The sequence below is a fragment of the Oncorhynchus gorbuscha genome, linkage group LG02 (assembly GCF_021184085.1).
Source record: "Oncorhynchus gorbuscha isolate QuinsamMale2020 ecotype Even-year linkage group LG02, OgorEven_v1.0, whole genome shotgun sequence".
NCBI lineage: Eukaryota > Metazoa > Chordata > Actinopteri > Salmoniformes > Salmonidae > Oncorhynchus > Oncorhynchus gorbuscha.
Window position 1 is genome coordinate 54,269,345 of NC_060174.1, and position 21,218 is coordinate 54,290,562.

Genomic DNA, 21,218 nt, shown 5'->3' on the forward strand with positions numbered 1-21,218 from the left:
GGAGCTGATTTGCTGGTATTTTTACAGCCTTTTATGTCCCAATATTTTTTAAATGGAATAATGTGTTCTTGGTAGGGCCAAATAAAATCACCCGCGGGCCATCAGTTCAGGAACCCTGATGTACACAGGAGCTTAGCTCGTCGTTTCTAAAACAAGATAGTAACTTATGATTCCATTCATGTATACCGAAGTTCTAATTCCTTACACGACGACGTGGAAGGTAGGCTGTCTACTGATTGACCCGAGACTACAACTGATCATCAGTGTTGTGGATGTCAAAATAATCCACTATCACTTATAGAACCTCCAATGTAGCCAAACTCGTTCCCCTTCCTCTCGGGTCTTTCCTCGGCCCCATTTAGACAGAGCAGGTGAATACAAATCATTTCCCCTCCGCTGCTCTCCTAAAGCAACGACCCATCCACTCTCAGACAGGGATGCCACAAACAATGCTCCTTTCAAAGTGTGAGAAAATCTAATTACGCTGTTTTCTGGTGGGAGAATCACTCAGTGTTAACTGCCCCCCCCCCCCCAAAAAATCCCGTCTAAGAGAAGCCGAGGGAAAAAACGAAGGGCGTTTTCGCACACGGTTTTGAGGTATAGTTCGAATCAGAATCAAACTATTTGTTACATGGTATGTTTTTTCATTTGGTCCGGGTTGGTTTAAAAAAAAAAAGCCAAATCAACAAGAATTCAGAAACAGAACCACATGTCCACGCCATTCATTAGCTTATTGGAAGTCAGGTCATTAGTTAAGTCCATTCATGATCATCATGTAACATCCCTTGTGTGTCCCAATCTTCACTTTCGCTTTGTGGTCTTCCAACAGCATATACATGAGGAAGCCACTCATAAAGCTGCTCTAACTGTGAAGTGAATAGACCATATTCAGTAGCCTATATATCCCCGGTACAGCCCCCGTCTCCCGTAATATGCAGACATGCACTGCCACACACAATATGTTTCAGAAATCTCAAGCTATGATGCTGGTTCTTCTCCCGTATACTGCCTTCTCACCTGCAGCGGACCGCACCGCTGTAAGAATTGAATCTGGACCGAGAACGCCCTTTTAAAGCGAGCCACGGTTCATTGTTTGGTGCACTCCCGAGTGCAGATAGAATGCTCACACCAGTCCAAATGAACCGAACGAAGGGGTTAAACACAATAGAACCAATGGGACAGGGGCAAAATGACAAAACCCCATCCATTTGTCATTCCAGGCAGGCTGACGCAAACGCTCCAAAAGCAATTGGAAATGATTTCAAATCGTATTTGAACCCAGCTCTGCTGAAAGACCCCTTGCTGGCTTCTAAAAACCAAGGCTTAGAGTGAACATAATGTTTTCCCTCGTGGTGTGCTTGATTGAAATGTTCTCTAATGTGTTCTAATATCTGTAATCAGGGGCAGTTCTGAACTGTTCCAAGGATATCAGCTCTGACTGTTATATGTGTTAGCGACTGAACGTACAGCCCCCGTCTCCCCTAATCTGCATCGGACGCGCTCATAAACGCGCCGCTACTCAACAGAATGTTTCCGAGATCTCAAGTTATGACGCTGGCTCTTGAATCGGACCGATTAACGCCCTTTGTGAGTGAACCACAGTTTGTTGTTTCGTGTGCCCCCGAGTGTGAATAGAGTGTACAAATGTTCAAATGACCCGAACTAAGGAGGCAAACAGACCAGAGTTCGGGGGGAAAAAACGCACCAAACCAATTTGCTGTGAAAGTCCCCTAAGAAAAAAGAGAAACTTAGAAGGTAGCAAATGTGTTTATTACTCATTGTACATGTTTTCAGTAGTAGTTGATAGAAATGTATGACAATTCCATAGAGACATTTGTTATGTTAATTGATTTTGAGTTTTCGGGGCAATCTACCTTTCTGCATACCACCTACTATATATCCACAGCATTATTAATGATGCAATTTAGAGACTGTAGACAAAACCATTTGACCAAACAGGTAATACATCGGTAGAGCAGCGTAGGATACATTTTAGGTTATTCATATATTTGGTATGGAGCATGGGTCCCAGAGATTTCCCCAGAGATGATTACATCAAGTGAAAACCAGAACGTGAAGAAATGAAGAGTAATGTGAAAATAATCATGTGCAGCCTGGTGCCTCCTAGTTCAAACACACACTTTCAGCTCTGTCTCAATGAGCTGTGCTCACACTGGCCTGAGCTATCGCAACTCTAGTCCACCATTCAGGTTTTCATATGCTAAGTTCAACAAACAGCAACCAAAGTCCCAAAGAAAGCAACAATTCCTCAAAGATAGTCCGGAGTCAACTAACTACTACTGTATTTGAATTAGAGGGTTGACAGATAGCTCTTGTGTCCTGAATCCTCAGTTGCACTGTTTGCTCTCTTTCTACTTTCTCTCTCTTCTTTCACTCTCTTCTCTCTCCTCCCTCTATTCATGTTTTTCCTCTCTCTCCTCCCTCTCATCCCTCTCTTCATGTTTTCCTCTCTCTCTTCCCTCTCATCCCTCTCTTCATTTTTTCCTCTCTCTCTCCACTCTCTCCACTCTCTCCACTCTCCCCTCTCTCTCCACTCTCTCCACTCACTCCCCACTCCACTCTCTCTCCACTCTCTCCACTCTCTCCACTCTCTCCACTCTCTCCACTCTCCCCTCTCTCTCCACTCTCTCCACTCTCTCCACTCTCCCCTCTCTCTCCACTCTCTCCACTCTCTCCCCACTCCACTCTCTCTCCACTCTCTCCACTCTCTCCACTCTCTCCACTCTCTCCCCACTCCACTCTCTCTCCACTCTCTCCACTCTCTTCACTCTCCCCTCTCTCTTCACTCTCTCCACTCTCTCCACTCTCTCCACTCTCTCCCCACTCCACTCTCTCCACTCTCCCCTCTCTCTCCACTCTCTCCACTCTCTCCCCACTCCACTCTCTCTCCACTCTCTCCACTCTCTCCACTCTCTCCACTCTCTCCCCACTCCACTCTCTCTCCACTCTCTCCACTCTCTTCACTCTCTCTCTCCTCTCTCTCCACTCTCTCCACTCTCTCCACTCTCTCCCCACTCCACTCTCTCTCCACTCTCTCCACTCTCCCCTCTCTCTCCACTCTCTCCACTCTCTCCCCACTCCACTCTCTCTCCACTCTCTCCACTCTCTCCACTCTCTCCACTCTCTCCCCACTCCACTCTCTCTCCACTCTCTCCACTCTCTCCACTCTCCCCTCTCTCTCCACTCTCTCCACTCTCTCCCCACTCCACTCTCTCTCCACTCTCTCCACTCTCTCCACTCTCTCCACTCTCTCCCCACTCTCTCCACTCTCTCCACTCTCTCCACTCTCTCCACTCTCTCCCCACTCCACTCTCTCTCCACTCTCTCCACTCTCTTCACTCTCCCCTCTCTCTCCACTCTCTCCACTCTCTCCACTCTCTCCCCACTCCACTCTCTCTCCACTCTCTCCACTCTCTCCACTCTCCCCTCTCTCTCCACTCTCTCCCCACTCCACTCTCTCTCCACTCTCTCCACTCTCTTCACTCTCCCCTCTCTCTCCACTCTCTCCACTCTCTCCACTCTCTCCCCACTCCACTCTCTCTCCACTCTCTCCACTCTCTCCACTCTCCCCTCTCTCTCCACTCTCTCCCCACTCCCTCTCTCTCCACTCTCTCCACTCTCTCCACTCTCTCCACTCTCTCCCCACTCCACTCTCTCTCCACTCTCTCCACTCTCCCCTCTCTCTCCACTCTCTCCACTCTCTCCCCACTCCACTCTCTCTCCACTCTCTCCACTCTCTCCACTCTCTCCACTCTCTCCCCACTCCACTCTCTCTCCACTCTCTCCACTCTCTCTCCACTCTCTCCACTCTCTTCACTCTCCCCTCTCTCTTCACTTTCTTCACTCTCTCCTCTCTCTCTCTCTCTCTCTCTCTCTCTCTCTCTCTCTCTCTCTCTCTCTCTCTCTCTCTCTCCTCTCTCCACTCTCCACTCTCTCTCATTTTCAAATGTTCTACTAAAATAGAATTGGATGGGAATCGATCTAATTAACTATTAGAGGCTGAGTAACTCATGATATTTTACGGAGAACAAAATAACTGTGAGATAGAGATCTCTCTTCACTAAGCGAATTGGATGTTCTTATTACTTCGCTGTGACCTCATTTCATTACAGAAATACTTTGGAGAAATTAAAGGAAGAATGCTAGTGATTAAAAGAACCCCCAGTTGGGTTGGCAGACCTGTGTTCATAAAGTACTCAAAATAATAGAACAGAATAATATTAGAATATAGAATATCCTTTATCTGGGCTTGGTTGAGCTTTCCTGGTGCAATCTAACCAATAGGATAGTGAAAAATGGCAAAAACCCCATCCAGTTGGCATTCCAGGCAGGCTAAAGCAAACGCTCCAAAAGCAATTGGAAATGATTTCAAATAGTATTTGAACCCAGCTCTGCTGAAAGACGCCTTGCTGGCTTCTAAAAACCAAGGCTTAGAGTGAACATAGTGTTTTCCCTCGTGGTGTGCTTGATTGAAATGTTCTCTAATGTGTTCTAATAGCTGTAATCAGGGGCAGTTCTGAACTGTTCCAAGGATATCAGCTCTGACTGCTACATGTGTTAGCGACTGAACGTACAGCCCCCGTCTCCCCTAATCTGCATCGGACGCGCTCATAAACGCGCCGCTACTCAACAGAATGTTTCTGAGATGAAAGCTTCACCTGTTCACCTCTGAGTTGTGTTCATTACGGCACACAGTGTAAAGGTTTGGTAACAGAAAACTAAAATGACTTATTGTACCAGAGCAGATAGTTCTTCTATTTGGTGCCTATGACCCTCAATTTCCGTGCATAGAAGTGAGACATATGGCAGTGGTTCTGAGCACTCTACCTACTTTACTTTATTAAGTAACATTTTGGCAGAAATATCAGCCCACAGAGAGACGCACGAGATTGGACTTCGCTCAACTTTCTAGAGCAGTGGTCACCAAACGGTCGATCGTCAAATCCACTGGTCGATCTCCAAGACATTCCTAGTCGATCGCCAAAGATTTCTGTAAAAAAACAACAACGATAAAGCCTTGTGTTCCTATTTTATTTTATTAATCTCAGGCTGTTGGCGGTAGGTGCACCCGATTCAGCTGCCCCTGAGTCGGCCAACTGTTGCTATTTTGAACCATTTCATGTGTTTGAAAGTACAAATTCTCCCTTCCCGGTGGGCCCGGAGAGCAAATCAAGTGCACTTTACAGTAGGCCTTCCGCTGGCCAATCAGATGTCTCAGATGACCGTGTCTGCAGTAATGTAGCAGGCATAAAAGAAAGCAACAGCAAAGTTGTTACTGTGAGATTTCTAAAACGTTTAAAACCATGACTAGAGAGAGACTGTCAACGGATACAGCAAAGAGCTGCTGTTTTGATTAGTGAGTTCATGTTTAAGTTCCTACTCAGCGCTATCAACACTTTGTATTCAACACTTTTATAAGCCATAAAATGCACATTTTTCCTATTTCCACTCAGCACTACAACAAGCACTGCAGCAGTAATGAATGAGGAGGAAAATGTATCGATAGGCTTGTGCTGTTATTGTTATTAGCGGCTCGGGTCTTTTTAATATAGAGGAATATTTCACTTTCTCTCTTCATAGGAGTAACAACACGAATTTGTGCATGAGGCAGAAATAATGCATTTCGACTCGAGTTTCAGTCGTGTCAGTGGAGGAAAGGGAGAGCAGAGGGATGTTGAGTGACGGACCCTCAGCTTGCTTCTCTTTCCCTCCGCTGAGACTGACCATCAGATGCAGGCACCATCAGCCCAGTAAAATACAAATAAAAAGTAAATTATAGCTCACTCAGCTGTGCTTCATAAGTAATGCAACAACAGATCTATTACCGGTGTGATCATACAGCCTACCTCAAATTGCCTCAAAGAATGCCCATCATTCTTTTCAAATTTTTTCAAACTCTGTCAAATTGGTTGTTGATCTTGGATAGATTTTCAGGTCTTGCCAAAGATTTGAAAGTAGATTTAAGTCAAAACTATAACTCGCCTCTCAGGAACACTCACGTTGTTCTTGGTAGGCAACTCCGGCGTAGATTTGGCCTCGTGTTTTAGGTTATTGTCCTTCTGAAAAGTGAATTAATCTACCTGTGTCTTGTAGAAAGCCGACTGAAAAAGATTTTCCTCTAGAATTGTTCCTGTGCATAGCTCCATTCTGTTTCATTTTTATTCTGAAAAACTCCCCACTCCCCCTGATTACAAGCATACTCATAACATGATGCAACCACCACTATGCATGAAAATATGGAGAGTGGTACTCAGTAATATGTTGTATTGGATTTGCCCCAAATATAAAACTTTGTATTCAGGAAAAAAAGTGAATTGTTTTGCCACATTTTTAAAATACCAAACTAATAACAGTGTTCCAGTCAGTGTTGACTGGGATTGGGATTCGGATAGGAAGTGGGCGCTAATTCTAGGGAGAGGTCTGTCTGAGTGGTGTACTGTACACAGTAATGGGTGGGTGACGCCAGCATGGCCCCTGGTGCTCGGGAACCACTCTGAACAGGCCGACAGAGGGCTGAGGGCAGCATTAAGAGGTTAGCCACCCAGCAGGGCATCCTGGGTCTGTGTCTATCTAATGACCTCTATACCCGACCCCCTCCAACTTTTATGTCATCAGCCACCACTGGTTTGTGTGCCACCCATCCAGGATGGGGCTTAATGCTTAGGCCTGGGTCATTCCACTGTCCTTAAAGACCAGACAGGGGGAATGACAGGAGTATAAATATTTGTAGTGTAGAGTCAGACCATGGACATCCCCACCTCCAAAGTCAATTCTACTTACTATGGTGGATACGAAGGATGAATGAATGCATTTACACACAGGTCACAGTACGGGCAATGCAAAAATAAATTACATCTCAACTGGTGATACAAATCCCTGATATAAAGTGAGATAAAGTGTAACTATATGTCTGTAAGCTCTCAGTCTCAGATTGCATTAGGCAGCCAATTTCTTGGGGGAGAATCACTCTGGAGGCTAAAGGTGATTTCTCATTATGAGTCTGCAGAGATCTAGGCACGCACACACACACACACACACACACACACACACACACACACACGTTTACAAAGACGCAGTGGACTTAGTGATTTAGAGGCCAGTCCCCCACATTTTTTTATTATTTTTAATAGTAAAGCCAAAATATTACATTTTAATGTGCCATGAACTAGTGCTGAGCAATTAACCCGAAATGTTGGTTATTTCTTCGTTTTTTAAGCAATGAATTGACGACTTGGGTTCAGCTATTTGAATTCCATTTCATTCGGTTTATTTCTGTGAGCTCAATGTGCATCTCTCTAGAGATAAAACGGATCATGCCCGAACTGTGTGATATAGTAGGGAGTTGTAATTCGATATAGAGTTGAAATGTTTTCAATTCTGAGTTTGCGTCCCAACATTACACTTTCTGTCCATCACAGAAGACTGAAATATAACACAACCGTTTGACATGGAAACACCAGATTTTCGTCATTTATTATTTATTTTATGTTTATTAATTATGAAATAAGGGGGGAAAAATCTGAATAACATTCCACCCGTGAGGCCGGTAGGTCATTTGACAGCAGGAAAGGGCTACAGTCAAGTAATGTGAATAAGTGATGGATAACAAGCAGTAACCGGCAGTCATTCCCATCATGGGACTTTTATTATTATTGTATTCTATATTGTTACAGCATTTAACCCACACAACGCATAGTGCATTTAATGTTTTTTTTTTAATGAATTTAAAAAATATTTAATTTTTTATATTCAATCCCAAACCGAACCGAACTAAAAAAAGTACTAATCGCTCAGCACTACCGTGAACACATCCAGACATGCTGTTTTCATCTGACTGTCAAACAAATCACTTCAAAAGTCAGTTACCTACACGACTACACGACTTCACGGCGTCCAACTTTCCTTCAATTCGCAAGTGGCTGAAACGAGCGAGCGAAACAGCGCCCCCTGTTTTTACTATGTAGCCCGTGACATGCCCATAGTCTCTCCTGCCAGACAGCATCAGATACACAGGGTACATATACATACTGTGTATGTCCTTTTGTCACGCCCTGATCTGTTTCACCTGTTCCTGTGATTGTCTCCACCCCCTCCAGGCGTCACTTATTTCCCCCCAGTGTATTTATCCTTGTGTTTCCTGTCTCTCTGTGCCAGTTCGTCTTGTATGTTTCCAAGTCAACCCACGGTTTTTCCGTTCTCCTGCTTTTTGCATTCTCCTTTTCTAATCCTCCCGGTTTTGACCCTTGCCAGTTTCTGGACTCTGTACCCACCTGCCTGACCATTCTGCCTGCCTTGACCACGAGCCTGTCTGCCACTCTGTACCTCCTGGACTCTGATCTGGTTTTGACCTTTTTGCCTGTCCACTACCATTCTCTTGCCTACCCCTTTGGATTAATAAACATTGTAAGACTCCGAACATCTGCCTCCTGTGTTTGCATTTGGGTCTTCGCCTTGTGTCATGATACCTTTGCCTCTGCCTCTTTTTAATAAAGAAATGTGTTAACTCATTGTTCTGTTAAAAAAATATCTTCTTTCTTTGTTTTCCTTTTCTCTGACCCGCTCTGAACGTGCCTCATTGCTGCTGGCTCTGAATGTGCCTCATTGCCGCAGGTTAATTGAAATGAAAGTCACGTTTGCATTCATATCGCGTGAAAAAAAGCGAGCGGAGCGGATGAATTAATATTATTTTATGCATTTGATTGGTAGTACTATTGTCTTTAGTTATGCCCTGCTCACGAGGCCACTTGATGATGTGAGGCCAGAGGCAATTGCCTCTTCTGCCTAATGGTAAGTCCACCACTGTATGGGGTTACATCAAAATGTGGCTATTTGTATTCTGTAACACCTAGCACTATGAAGCATGTGGTTTATATTGATGAGCAGATAGACTTGGCCTTGGGACCATGACCCAGACGTATCGACTACATAAATCATTGAAATTCTCAGTCAGCCCTTCACACCGACCACTTCCAAATGGATAGATCACGGCACAACACACCAGGCCAGTCGAACGTGTGAGGACAATCCTCTCTGTCCAGATACGTAGATACTCTGAATTACTGGACAGGGTTTCAATTTTTGTCCGACTGAGACCATCCATCCAATAGGATCTTGTGGTGTTTGCATAGAAGGGCTTGGAAAACGTTTTGTCCCTGTGCTTAAGGTGGATAGATGGATTAGAAATGAAAGGATAGAAGCAGAGGAAAGGAGTGATGGAGAGGGAGATGGAGATTGATGGAGAGAGGGAGATGGAGACGGGGAAAGAGAAGGAGGGGGGAGGGAAGTGAGGGAGAGACACAGTGATGAGATGGAGATGGAGAGGGAGAGCCAGATATAGACTGGCAACTCCTCTTCCTCTCCATCTGTCCACCAGTGTGTCAGGCCAGCTCAGTTATACATGTATCACACACAACCACACCGGCCAGAGGAGAGTGCCTCCCTTGGAGAGTTCTTTCTCTCTCTCTCTCTCTCTCTCTCTCTCTCTCTCTCTCTCTCTCTCTCTCTCTCTCTCTCTCTCTCTCTCTATCCCTGTCTCTTCAGGACACAGCCAGATGCTTCAAAAAGAGGAGAGGTCAGAGAAAGGTCAGAGAGATGTGCTCTAGTCTGTGTATCTGTCTGACGTCACTGGTATCCTTGAGGCCCCCAACTGCGCTACAGCTGACCCTAGAACAGCTGAGAGGTTTCTGTGTGTATGTGAGGCATACCCTAGATCTGTGTTACAGCTGATCCTAGACCTGATTCTGGATAATCTCATTGCTTTCTCCACTGGGGAGAGCTACCTGCTGCTCGACTCACAGGGAGAGGCTAATCCATTACACCAGGCACCAGCACACTTTGGCAGATGACTGTAGCAGCTTGGGTGGCAGGGAGGGAGGGTCGGTTCATGGGGGGGGGGGGGGGGGGGGTTCATGGCAACATCTTTCATTTGCGCTTTTGTTATTTTGAACCTAGTGCACTGTTTTGAGTGTAGGAGGCTGCCATAGTGTAGTTAAGTGGGTTATTCATCAAAACAACAATATACATTGATTTGATTGTCTCGTGTATGTGACATAAAAAAATCCAACGCTACGAAAAAGATATTGTGCCATTTACACACCTATCCATGTGTGTTTATCTGAACTGCGGCAACGACTCTTCATTCTGGGTGGATCTTCCCTCAGCTCTCACCCCCCACCCCCTGTATCTGCCAGCTGACACCAAAACCTACAAAACACAAGCAACAATACCAACAAGCTCTCCGGAAGCAAGCCAGGGAACTCTGTGAAAGAGAGCCTGGGTGACGTGAATAGAAACCTCTGCATCGGCCATATTCGTCCCTCTGTCCTGAATACGGCCACTCACAAAGACCCGTTGGTTCACACCTCAGTGTGTTTCATACTGACGATTCAGTCTACAGCCTCTCTCTGTAGCCCTCTCTCTTTGTCTCTCTCACTCTCTCCTCTCTCTGGCCCCCTCTCTCTCTCTCTCTCTCTGCCGGGGTGGTGATTCAAAAGTGTAGACTCAGCCTCTCTTGCCTGGAACACACAGCGGTATTGACCAACACATACACAACAAGCGGCAGAGAGACAGAGAGTGTGAGAGAGAGAGAGAGAGAGACAGAGAGTGTGAGAGAGAGAGAGAGACAGGGGGTAGAGAGAGGGGTAGAGAGAGAGAGAGATAGGGGGTAGAGAGAGGGGGTAGAGAGAGAGAGAGATAGGGGGTAGAGAGAGGGGGGTAGAGAGAGAGAGAGATAGGGGTAGAGAGAGGGGGGTAGAGAGAGAGAGCGAGCAATGGAAAGACAGAGAGAGTGAGTCAAGAGAGATTAACAAACAGAGAGAGGAAGAGACGGACAGAGAGGTAAAGAGTGAGAGGAGCGAGGGAATGTGTGTGACTGTGGGGTTAGTGTTTGTCATCCAAATGCGAGCTGTGAGTGGCTAGATGAGCTCAGAGATGTCAGTGTTCCTTTACATGTCAGTTTCCCTTTACATCTCTCTCCCCTTCCATCTCCCCGGCTCTAACGCCCTCCTTCTCTACCCCCCCCCTCTCTCCCCTTCCATCTCCCTGGCTCTAACGCCCTCCTTCTCTACCCCCCCCCTCTCTCCCATTCCATCTCCCCGGCTCTAACGCCCTCCTTCTCTACCCCCCCTCTCCCCTTCCATCTCCCTGGCTCTAACGCCCTCCTTCTCTACCCCCTCCCTCTCTCCCCTTCCATCTCCCTGGCTCTAACGCCCTCCTTCTCTACCCCCTCCTCTCTCCCCTCCATCTCCCTCCTTCTCTACCCCACCTCTCTCTCCTCCATCTCCCTCCTTTTCTACCCCCACCTCTCTCTCCCCTTCCATCTCCCTGGCTCTAACGCCCTCCTTCTCTACCCCCCTCTCTCTCCCCTCCATCTCCCTCCTTCTCTACCCCCACCTCTCTCTCTCCCCCTCTTTCTCCCTGGCTCTAACTCCCTCCTTCTCTACCCACTCGTACCCCCTCTCCCTCACTCCCTCCCCCTCTCAGCTGTGCAGCATCTAATGGATCTCGCTGCAGTGTCCCCCTGCACTGCTGTTTGTGGGGCAGTAGGTGGAACGACCGAGGTGGGAGGTAGGATCCTTCACAGTCCACTGAACACACTGACTTCATGTCCCCTCCTCTTAAAGGCAATGTACTATCACTTCAACAGGACCTTATAACAGGAACGGCATTGTCATCATCACAGCGCTAGGTTCAGCACCGACTGCTTTCGTACACAGGGCAAAGGTTACTCCGGGTCGTGTTGTGGCCTGCTGCAGTAAGTGTTATAATGTGTTACGACACCTACAGTATGTTATAATGCATTATGACACCTTTTAGTCTCATGTCGCCACACTTCCAAATGGAATGTTCCCTCAGCATGAAATCCATGTGTTCTGACACCTTATGTTAATAGAAGAGACACCAGAACACTTTATTCTGAAGTGCCATTACAGTGCTATTGGGAAACGTTATTATTTAAGCACAACTGGGACACTTTATTCTCAAAGTGGCATGTTTAAGACCAATGCTCCCTTAGCTCAATGGGGGGTGAAGAGGGACCAAAAAGATAGGCGTGTCACCTTGACAACTATCAGCTTTTCCATGCACTGAACAGACACATTTGGGCGCTCTATATGACACTGCGTGAAGCTAAAACCATGTGGCGCCTCCAAAAACGTGCCCCAATTTGAGGGTGGGACACATTGGCACACAGCGTTAGTGGACAAGCGCCGATCACAAACGCACGCAATGACCTTTAGCCTGCAGCTCGGCTACGCTAGAGACGGATCTTGCAATAAAGGAGCAGATTCCTTCCGAGCAAGGGAAAGTCATGACATTGCCATGGGAGGGCAGCCAGTCAGTCGTTGATTCATTCCTAGGCTCGACCACTAAATTGTACAGCGCCACTTCACGCATTCCATTTAGCATGCTGGTGATATCAGTCTTTTTCAGAGCAGAAACCGCCCAGGCATCCCAAGTGATAGATGGAAACACGTGTTTAAGTTTGAGGACAGGGCGTTAACATTCCATGTGTTGGAGGGAAATGAAACTGTTTGGGGAAGAGAGGACGTTGTGTATGGAATTTGATATGAAGGAATATCAGCACAAAGACCCAGTGAACACCAGTGACCTAAAGTACAGTAGCTATGTATCGTAGCATGACTTACCAGAGAAGAACCGATCCACTCCAATCTCCTGTTCGAGACTCAACACTCCTGTCTGTTCTTCTTCAATCTGAAAACCAGGGGAAATTAAGATACAGTATGTCTCAGCATTCATATGCTGTAGCATTTGACCGTTCTCTTTCCCATCAGAAAGAACATCGCTTTTACCAATTTCCTCCCAGAGCCGCTGAGAGCCCGGCTAGCAAGACTATAATCATCCTCGGGATGCTGTTTTCAAAGCGAGACAGTTTTTTGTAGCAGTATGCATGTTTGTGACACAGTTCTGTAATTCCTTTACACAGTGGGGACACCTCTCTATGTCTCATGGTGACTGGGGGGGGGCACTCTCTCTTTTCTATTTCCATAAGCCACTAAATCCCCTTTCACTGGATCTGTCCTGGAACCCATCCTGGTCACACCATAGATTACACTCTGCCAGATCTGATGAAAATATAGTTATTTTTACACAACGTAGCATAGCCTAATCTCCCAAAAGCCATTGATACGGGCTTCCACTTTCATTGATATTCCCAGTGGGAAACGGAGTTGAAACGCTCGGACTATGCTCGGGGGGGAGTGAAAACAGAGGATATATCTGAGGTACCTACTGTATGTGCACACGAGGTTTATTCATTCAGAAATATACAGCTTATCCAAACGGACGAGTGGGACACTACAGCCCGTGGCAACGAGCTAGAGGGAGAGAGGGGTAAGCAGTGTGTGTGTGTGTGTGTGTGTGTGTGTGTGTGTGTGTGTGTGTGTGTGTGTGTGTGTGTGTGTGTGTGTGTGTGTGTGTGTGTGTGTGTGTGTGTGTGTGTGTGTGTGTGTGTGTGTGTGTGTGTGTGTGTGTGTGTGCGTGCGTGCGTGCGTGTGTGTACATATACACTACCGTTCAAAAGTTGGGGGTCAATTAGAAATGTCTTTGTTTTTTTAAAGATAAGTACATTTTTTGTCCATTAAAATAACATAACTGTCACGTTCTGACCATCGTTCTTGTGTGTTTTCCTTGTTTTAGTGTTGGTCAGGACGTGAGCTGGGTGGGCATTCTATGTTGTGTGTCTGGTTTGTCTATTTCTATGTTTGGCCTGATATGGTTCTCAATCAGAGGCAGGTGTTAGTCATTGTCTCTGATTGGGAACCATATTTAGGTAGCCTGTTTTGGGTGGGTGGTTGTTCCTGTCTCTGTGTTTGTTTGCACCAGATAAGGCTGTTTCGGTTTTTCACGTTTCTTGTTTTGTAGATTGTTGTATTTTCATCTTTATTAAAGATGTACAAAAATAACCACGCTGCATTTTGGTCCGCCTCTCTTTCACCAGAAGAAAACCGTTACAATAACATTGATCAGAAATACAGTGTAGACATTGTTAATGTTGTAAATGACTATTGTAGCTGGAAACAGCAGATTTTTTATGGAAAACTAGACACTAAAGTACTTGTCCTCTTGCTCAGTTGTGCACCGGGGCCTCCCACTCCTCTTTCTATTCTGGTTAGAGCCCGTTTGCACTGTTCTGTGAAGGGAGTAGTTAACAGCGCTGTACAAGACCCTCAGTGTCTTCGCAATTTCTCGCATGGAATAGCCTTCATTTCTCAAAACAAGAATAGGCTGATGAGTTTCAGAAGAAAGTTCTTTGTTTCTGGTCATTTTGAGCATGTAATTGAACCCACAAATGCTGACTCCAGATCCTCAACTAGTCTAAAGAAGGCCAGTTGTATTGCTTCTTTAATCAAAACAACAGTTTTCAGCTGTGCTAACATAATTGCAAAATGTTTTTCTAATGATCAATTAGCCATTTAAAATGATAAACTTGGATAAGCTAACACAACGTACCATTGGAACACAGGAGTGATGGTTGCTGATAATGGGCCTCTGTACGCCTATGTAGATATTCCATTTAAAAAATATGTTTCCAACTACAATAGTCATTTCAACATAAACAATGTCTACACTGTATTTCTGATCAATTTGATGTTATTTTAATGGACAAAAAAAATGTGTTTTTCTTTCAAAAACAAGGACATTCGAACGGTAGTGTTTGTGTACCTGTGTCTCTTTCTCAGCTGGCTGTCAGCCTAATGTGCTTTGCTACACGGCTGAATGTCATTCTCCGACTCGAGGGCCTTTCTCCAAATAACTGCGTCACGTTAAACACCGAGACGCCCACTTGTATCGATATCCCAAATGATCGAAGAAAGCTGACCAAATGTAGTTCCAGCAGAAGCGTATCGATTACCGGAGAAACTGTTCTAAATAAGAGCGGCAGGGGCCCCGTCGTTTCCACCTGGCGATACAGCCGCATACTATGTTCGACCACATTTCCATCAGATAACGGGTAATAGGAAAGTAAGCAGTACATCTTCAGCCAACCTCAAAACAATCATCTACAGTAGCGCCTACTGTGAGAGCATTACCTTCTATTCATGCTTTGAAAGATTCCTCGGCTGTATGACATACCTTCACAGAGGTCTATTTGTGGTTAGGTACAATCTCACAAACCTGCCATTTATAAATCAAGACTACGAGTATCATGGATTCGTGTTAACAAATAGCCTACCTTCGGTCATGTGACAACATCTGACTGAATCTCTGAGCTATATAAAACTCCTAATAAAAGTCAAAGTGTCACAATGAACGGGTGACTGTTATCATGTTTCTGATGGATCCTCATCAAGTGTCAGAAAGCCACGCTGCTTGCGACCCCCTACCGGCGAACAATGAACCGGGAACCCCAAAGAGTCTTGGTTCTACAAGTCTCTAACCTTAGGGGGCTTATTGGAGCTGTCATTTATGACTGAGACTTGTAAAGGTGTGCTTTAAACCATGTACATTCGTTGATTGCTAGGCATACAACTAGGATTATTTCTCGATAGGCCACATTTGAAGCAACCTGACCAGACGGTGGACGACTGCTGGCGAAGTACATTGCTTGACTGCCGTGAGGGTGATAAGCACAATGTCGTTAGCACAAACGATTTGTTCTCAAATTTGAGTTTTTCGAGCAGAGGCTGTGTGTATGTTTCGGTTCTAGAAATCTGTGTCCATCATTAACAGTCAATAATCAATTAACTGCAGCCCTTCTTGCACCATGTGATCAATGATCAATTCCAAATATGTCTTTTTCTTCCCCTATGCTTAATCTACTTTTTCTGCGTGCATGTAACCAACAGTTGGTTGTCAGAGTATGTCTCTGGAGCCGCTGAGCTGGAGGAGCGTGCATTAATCCTGCTGTAGGACTTATTGTGGTCCGCACTAAACAAACAACTAAAATGAACGGGTCACTCAGAAACCTTCAAAACAAATGTTTTACACTCGAGTCAATAAAAAGAGCCGTTCAAAAGGAATGAATCGTTGGCGAACTGCACATCACCACATGCCATCGATCACACTGCCCACTGAAGAGCAATAACTATGTCAACATATATGGAAAGCCACATGTCCAAAACCACTCAATAACACACCAAATACTGACTCTGTTCCAATTTGAAATCAAACCTCAAAAACTGCATGAGCATTCAGACATTATCCTACCAGTATGCAATCACTCTGCAAACTAAAGAGCACTATACACCATCACTTTTCTATCATAGACGTTATGTGCCAAAAGCACCCCCCCCCCCGCTCACTCTCAAGACTTCTGTTGTGATTTTGTATCACTCCTGAACTGCATTACCATATTCCCACCATCAGGCGTTCACCTGCAGAAGTGCAATAACTATGACACCAGTGCTCTCTCTCTCTCTCTCGCTCTCTCTCTCTCTCATACAGTATATGGGGTTGATTTGAGAAGTGAGGTGAGAAAGCCACAGCTTGAGAATGCATAGTCCACTGCTGTTAGAGTAGTGCCATAAGCTGAGGCATAGAGAGACAGAGAGAGAGACAGAGCGAGAGAGAGAGACAGAGAGAGAGCAAGAGAGAGACAGAGAAATAGACAGAGAGAGACACAGAGAGAGACAGAGAGAGAGACAGAGAAAGAGACAGAGCGAGAGAGACAGAGAAAGACACAAAGAGAGACAGAGAGAGAGACAGAGAGAGACACAAAGAGAGACAGAGCGAGAGAGACAGAGCATGAGAGACAGGCAGATAGAGACAGACAGAGAGAGAGAGCGAGAGAGAGGCAGAGAGAGAGAGAGAGAGAGAGAGGGAGCTGCCACACATTTCTTAGAGAGTGTTCTGTTAGTTTTTCCTCAAGGCTGTGTCTCATATCAGGGACAACAGAGAAGAGAGAGAGAGAGAACGAGCGAGAGAGAGAGAGGCAGAGAGAAAGAGAGAGAGGCAGAGAGAGAGAGAGAGAGGCAGAGAGAGAGAGAGGGGGGGGGGGGGAGCTTCTGTCTGCAGCACTGCAGTGTGTTGGAGCCTCAGCCTGTCGGTGGGTTTAATTCTAGACTCCAGGGTTTCCAACGAGAGAAAGAGGGAATAGCAGAGCGTGGAGCAGCAGACAAAAAAAGTATTAGATCCGCCACACTTCCATTAATGCATTTACATTAGGGGAACGTGACTCCATAAGCCAGGGCTCCGAGCGTTTCCCCCCTCACAAACCTCCGTCATTATAATAATAATGAGTTGGCAGAAAAAGCATAACATTTCTATATGCTGCTTGTGGGAATGCAGCAGAATATTCATGACACCGACTGAGAAATGCCTTCAGAGAAAATAAACCATTAAGCCACAGATGGACTTTACTCATTGTGTACAGAATGTAGTCAGGCAAACTCTAAATGAGTGTTCACAATGTGCAACAACGTTAGAGCATCGGGCCAGTACCCGAGACATAACCGGAAGGTTTGCTAGATCGAATCCACTGAGCTGAGAAGGTAAAAATCTGTCGTTCTGCCCCAGAACAAGGCAGTTAACCCACTCTTCCTCCGGTAGGTCGTCACTGTAAATAAGAATTTGTTCTTAATAACTGACTTGCCTAGTTAAATTAAATGACATTTTAAAAAGAGTTTACATTACCTGTCTCTCTGGTTCTGTCTGCAAGAACAAATCTCCCCAGTGTGTGTGTGGGTGTGTCTGGTGTGTGTGTGTGTGAGAGAACAAAGTTAGGTCTTTATATTCCCAGTGGCTGTGTACACTACTGGAGTGACAGTGAGAGAGAGGGGGCCTGTATCACATACACAGCCACCTCCCCCCGGCCCTCCCCCCAGGCCCTCCCCTGACCTAACCTCCCTCCCTCTCTCCCCGCACAGTGGGATTAAAACAACCTTTTGTCTCTCTACAATAGGGGTTAAACATTTCCTGGTATCAAATGAACGCGGCCAGAATACACTCAAGAGGCAGGGTTTTTTCGGCCCAAATATATTTTTCCCGGGGGATGGAACATCACACATGCCCCGTTACATCATTTGAAGGGGGAAAAAACAGGAATTTATCGCGCAAAACAAATTCAATTCAATGAAAATGTCATGCTACACTGAATATCAAACATGTTCTAACTCACACCCAACAGACAGCTCTGTCAACCGCCCTCCCGCTGTTCTGACTAGTTGTAAAAAGCACATGCAACAGTACAACCAACAAGATAAAAGAAAATAGCCCAGAGGCAAGAAAAACTAAACCATTCCTTCCCATCGATGGGTTCTAACCTGAAATATACATATTCCTGTGTCTGTATTAGAACGTACGTTGACTGTGTTTGATGTACAACACGTGTACAGTACATGTTGGGGGCTCAATGAAAGTGGAATAGGAACTGTGTGAAAGGAAACTGTGAGAGAAAAGGGGAACAGAGTCTGTTAAGTAAGATGAACAGGAGGACACGGATTCACATCACGGTGACGGGAATAAAGAGGAACCGCTCCGAGGCGGATCGCCAGCGGAGAAACAACAGCGCAACAGCAACATTGGGAAACAGATAAGCAGTTCCAAGACGTCGTGCCCCTCCTTTCGTCCTGCCACACACATGATTGCTAGATCGTGTGCAAAAAGTGCGATGCAGATGAGGCACCCAGCGGGTTGGAAACATTTGGTTTGAACTTTGACCCGTTGTCCGTTTGCGTTTTTACCCTGTTTGTTCAGAACCGAAAACACCATCCCACTCAACCAACCTGAAGACAGTCTTCAGAGAGAGAGGGTCATCTGCTTCATCAAATAGCCCCCTGTTGCTGCAACACACTGTAAAAGCACCTCTGCGAATTTAACAACAGAAAAAGCGAAATGCCTCAAGGCACCTCAACTCAACAGTAGGCCCATCCGATGACATCTAATCCAGCTGGTTTGGATGAACGTCTGTTTATTGCCCACTCCTCCCTCCCGGTATTGTTGCCGCCGTTTCAAAGGATAGGTTTGAAAAGGCCTTTTCGGTTGCAGTAGGCAACAATGGCAGGGAGTCATCCCTTTGACAGAGTCACTATCCTATGTCCTCCCCAACCCAGAATAATACTCCTCCCTTCACAAAAGCAGCGAAAATGTAACGTAATCTGCCTCAAAGTCATTGCCTGTCAGCCAGGTACAAGGATCTTGGGGTCTGGGCTGAAGTGAACAACTTTGTTTTTTTCTCTCACAACACTGTGATTATTCCCTCTATTTTCTGTCTCTCTCTCTCTCTCTCTCTCTCTCTCTCTCTCTCTCTCTCTCTCTCTCTCTCTCTCTCTCTCTCTCTCTCTCTCCATTGTTGTTCCTATAGCTCAGTGTTATACATTGGGCTGTGAGACAGCTATATTGCCTGGATAGTGGATCTCTCTCTCTCTCTCTCTCTCTCTCTCTCTCTCTCTCTCGCTTTCATCCTAGCTTAGTGCTCTAGGTTGTTTCTGAGACAGCTATATTGCCTGGATAGTGGATCTCTCTCTCTCTCGCTTTCATCCTAGCTTAGTGCTCTAGGTTGTTTCTGAGACAGCTATATTGCCTGGATAGTGGATCTCTCTCTCTCTCGCTTTCATCCTAGCTTAGTGCTCTAGGTTGTTTCTGAGACAGCTATATTGCCTGGATAGTGGATCTCTCTCTCTCTCTCGCTTTCATCCTAGCTTAGTGCTCTAGGTTGTTTCTGAGACAGCTATATTGCCTGGATAGTGGATCTCTCTCTCTCTCTCGCTTTCATCCTAGCTTAGTGCTCTAGGTTGTTTCTGAGACAGCTATATTGCCTGGATAGTGGATCTCTCTCTTTCTCGCTTTCATCCTAGCTTAGTGCTCTAGGTTGTTTCTGAGACAGCTATATTTCCTGGATAGTGGATCTCTCGCTTTCATCCTAGCTTAGTGCTCTAGGTTGTTTCTGAGACAGCTATATTGCCTGGATAGTGGATCTCTCTCTCTCTCTCGCTTTCATCCTAGCTTAGTGCTCTAGGTTGTTTCTGAGACAGCTATATTGCCTGGATAGTGGATCTCTCTCTCTCTCTCTCGCTTTCATCCTAGCTTAGTGCTCTAGGTTGTTTCTGAGACAGCTATATTGCCTGGATAGTGGATCTCTCTCTCTCTCTCGCTTTCATCCTAGCTTAGTGCTCTAGGTTGTTTCTGAGACAGCTATATTGCCTGGATAGAAGAAAGTGGCTAGCTGGGGGAATCCACATCTCTATTGAGGGAGCATGGCCAATGGCTTCATTACCTGGTCACTGGCCGAAACCAATGCCCTGCATTGGAATGTAGAGCTATCTGCAGTATACCGTGGACGCATGCCAAATGGAACCCTATGGGCCCTGGTCAAAAGTAGGGCACTAAATCAAATCCAATCCAATCCAATGTTATTGGTCACATACACATGGTTAGCAGATGTTGCTAATTGCTATATTGTAATTACTTCGCCACCGTGGCCTATTTATTTCCTTAACTTACCTCATTTGCACTCACTGTGTATAGACTTTTTGTTTTCTTTTGTTCTACTGTATTATTGACTGTATGTTTTGTTTATTCCAGGTGTAACTGTGTTGTTGTATGTGTCGAATTGCTACGCTTTATCTTGGCCAGGTCGCAGTTGCAAAGGAGAACTTGTTCTCAACTAGCCTACCTGGTTAAATAAAGGTGTTCTCAACTAGCCTACCTGGTTAAATAAAGGTGTTCTCAACTAGCCTACCTGGTTAAATAAAGGTGTTCTCAACTAGCCTACCTGGTTTAATAAAGATGAAATAAAAATAAAATAAAAAATGTTCATGTGAGTGTAGAGAAATGCTTGTGCTTCTAGTATCTAACAAGTAATCTAACAATTCCCAACAACTACCTAATACACACAAATCTAACAAGTAATCTAACAATTCCCCAACAACTACCTAATACACACAAATCTAACAAGTAATCTAACAATTCCCAACAACTACCTAATACACACAAATCTAACAAGTAATCTAACAATTCCCCAACAACTACCTAATACACACAAATCTAACAAGTAATCTAACAATTCCCAACAACTACCTAATACACACAAATCTAACAAGTAATCTAACAATTCCCCAACAACTACCTAATTCACACAAATCTAACAAGTAATCTAACAATTCCCAACAACTACCTAATACACACAAATCTAACAAGTAATCTAACAATTCCCCAACAACTACCTAATTCACACAAATCTAACAAGTAATCTAACAATTCCCAACAACTACCTAATACACACAAATCTAACAAGTAAT

At 45.3% G+C, this 21,218-nt stretch overlaps 1 protein-coding gene across 15 annotated transcripts in view; it reads right to left on the reverse strand.

Moving 5' to 3' along the window:
• LOC124004303 (neuronal cell adhesion molecule-like) overlaps positions 1-21,218 on the reverse strand; it is a 123,710-nt gene that overhangs the window by 43,352 nt on the left and 59,140 nt on the right. For 13 of the 15 annotated variants that reach the window (XM_046313172.1, XM_046313214.1, XM_046313154.1 and 10 more), the window contains exon 2: positions 12,666-12,732. The exons of 1 other annotated variant lie outside the window; for it this stretch is intronic. The gene's annotated coding sequence lies outside the window, so the exon portion shown is untranslated. Of the gene's footprint in view, positions 1-12,665; positions 12,733-17,613; positions 17,741-21,218 lie in introns of those variants that run through there. One more of the 15 variants, XM_046313128.1, reaches the window with a different exon arrangement.